This window comes from Lactuca sativa, chromosome 7 (genome assembly GCF_002870075.4).
Source record: "Lactuca sativa cultivar Salinas chromosome 7, Lsat_Salinas_v11, whole genome shotgun sequence".
In the NCBI taxonomy this organism is placed as follows: Eukaryota; Viridiplantae; Streptophyta; class Magnoliopsida; order Asterales; family Asteraceae; genus Lactuca; species Lactuca sativa.
This window is the reverse complement of record NC_056629.2, coordinates 46,710,474-46,713,346: the sequence shown is the minus strand read 5'-3', so window position 1 is coordinate 46,713,346 and position 2,873 is coordinate 46,710,474. Positions and strand designations below refer to the sequence as shown.

At 31.9% G+C, this 2,873-nt stretch overlaps 1 long non-coding RNA gene across 1 annotated transcript; it reads right to left on the bottom strand.

The window, feature by feature from the left end:
- Positions 1–757: 757 nt before the first annotated feature.
- LOC122195133 (uncharacterized) lies at positions 758–1,766 on the bottom strand. Its single transcript, XR_006185154.2, has 2 exons — positions 1,329–1,766; positions 758–1,164 (listed from the first exon to the last, which is right to left on the bottom strand). It is a non-coding gene; the product is annotated as an uncharacterized LOC122195133 (long non-coding RNA).
- Positions 1,767–2,873: the final 1,107 nt, after the last annotated feature.

Here is a 2,873-nt window from a genome sequence, read left to right as displayed (position 1 = left end):
CAAAATATGTATCAGATAGATCAAAAAAAGTGTATCATACCATCTGATTTTTGTCCACAAGAGGCTGAGACTTGAATTCTAATTTTTAGCACCTTTCTACCGATGATTGAAGGATTTTTTTTTCCTTATCATTTGGAAGATTTATGAAATAAAGAAGTAAGAAATCACTGGTTCTGAAATGTTTCAGATGTTCGAAGATTGAAGGTTTTCATTTGAATGATTTTTCTGATTTCAAGCAAAGAATGAAAGAAGGAAACCGTTGCCAAGGAGCTCGACGGTGATTCGCTCAATCGATGGCATCATTAACTTGTTCCTCATACTTAAATCGTAATCACTATCACCGAGATTGAAGGAACCTAAGTGTCATTTTCTTCCCCAAAAACTTCTGATTCCCGCTTATTTTCTTGCTTGCATCGTTCCGTTTTTCCACCTGATACATAACCTAATCTGATACAAAGGCTAAGGAATATTTGGGCCCCTAGATTTCAATGGGCCCTGTTCAAAGACACACTTTGAACATGCCTTGGGCCGGCCCTGATGTCTGAAATGGTGTAACATCATGGGCATACTACCATATATGGATTTTTGTTTAGATCCAATACATTCAAGAGTAGGAAACTTTAAAAGAAAACCTTCACACTCTGACATCCGAAGAACATTTCGATGTACATGCATAAATAAAATTAACAAAACATAAAAGGGTAAATTACACAAATGGTCCATGTGGTTTGGGATAGTATGCATGGTTGGTCTCTATAAAGATTTATTAACTTGGATCATCCCTATTGTATGTTTTTGTTACACGTTTGGTCCTGATAAACATAAAATGACAAGATTACCCTTATTATTGATATTTTGCATTATTTATCTATTATTATAAATTATAAAAAAAAAAACACAAATTAAACAAATAAAATAAAAAGTGTATAAGGTCGTCATCATCCCTTCGTCCCTTTCCTGTTCATCTCCATTCTTTCTTCCCAATTTCAAACTTCTGCCGACTCCATAGGACATCGTCTTATACCCCGCCGCCGACCACCTTTGTTGCCGAAGATCACTTCTTCTGCCGTAAACAATACCATTCGTGTGGTGAAGATTGATCGTTGTACAGCTCACAATTAGACTGGGGGGTTTTACAGGTGAGGGTCAAATCCTTAAAACGACCTTAGAAATCAATTAAAGAGATCAAAACCATTCAAGAAATCAAATCCATCCAAGAAATCAATCACTTATATAAACATCTAATGCAATAGCTTTGATTTCTTCTCATTTGAAGCCTAATCAAGTCGACCTGGACACGATTCTGTCGAAAAATGTGTTTGACCTACCTGGTTCCCTTTGTCGGAAGGATCTTCGCCACCCCCTTTTGGTTCGGCCGTCTTTCTCGCCGTCGTCGCTGCCTGTAGACCCCCTCATTCGTCGAAAATATGGTACTGATTTGGTTTGGTTTTGGAATAATTTTGCCCTGTTCAAGAGTAATTGGATGATTTTTGTCTGGTATTGGTTCATTGTTGGATGTGAAGACATTGAAGGTCTATATTGGAGCTTTGATGTAGGGATTCACCCTACCAAGTTAAAAACACTAAAACGTCGATAAAGTTTCTCTTAAACATCTCTAAACTAAAACACATGGATTTGGGAGTAAGTTCCTTTGGATTGAGCTGCAGGTTCTTAACACGCGAGTTCAACTTAAAAGAGAGAAAAAAAGGAAATGGGAGGAAACGAGACGAAAGCAAGAGAGAATGGTGCTCCCGAGTTTTATTCGAGGGAGGTGGAGGGTGGGGTTTGATGGGAAGGGATGAGGAAGTAGACCCACATATTTAATTAATATTTGTTTATATTTAATTAATACCTTTTTAAATATCTAATAATTTAAAAAAGAGTAAAATAAATCAGTAAGGGTAAATCAGTCTTTTTAGAACGGATAGGGACCAAGCGTGCAAAAAAAAATATAAAGTAGGGACAATCCGAGTTAAAAAAAAATTGTTACTGACCAAGCACGCAGATTACTCCAAACCACAGGGACCATCCGTGTAATTTACCCAACATAAAAAGATAGAAAAAATATGTAATACATTAAGATATAGGATTTTTGTATTTAGTTATTTTGTAATTTAAATAGGATTTTTTTTATTTAGTTATTTTGTTGTAATCTCAACTTAAAATGTCAACATGCATTTTAGGACGTATCTGTTTTCACAAAATTGAATTGCTTTTCTCTATTAGACTTTTCTAAATCTATTTGACCTTTCTAAACCTTTTTAGGTATATCGTTTTCATTCATTTATTGTTTTGAATTTTGACTTCTGACTTCTGACTTTTGTATTTTTATTATTATTTTCTTTCCTCAATGTATGTATATGTATATATATTTTTCTTACAATAACTTGTAATATATAATGCAGGGTCATTGTCATAATATGGTAACAAATTATAAAAAATGTTTTAAAAATACCATTAAATTAATCTTCAAAAGTCACAGTTTTTAATTTTTGTTTTCAAAATATCATTATGAATTTTTATTTTTAAAATATCATTGTGACCTGTAATAACCTTTTCTTCCGATCACAATTGTATTTTAAAAACAAAACCAATATTTTATTATCTTTTCATGTCCTTTTTAGTTTAATGATATTTTAAAACATTTTACATATTTCTTTATCTTTTCATGACTTTTTTAGTTTAGAATTTAATAATCATATATATTTTTTAAAATTTTTATTTAAATATTTTTAACATTTGTCTATTATCTAAAAACCACATGAAATTTATTAATTTTGTAATTTCAATAATTACACATCGAGATCAATCTTTTTTCATACAAAATAACATATTATACACTTTTTTATTGTTTAAAAAATAACAAAACATAT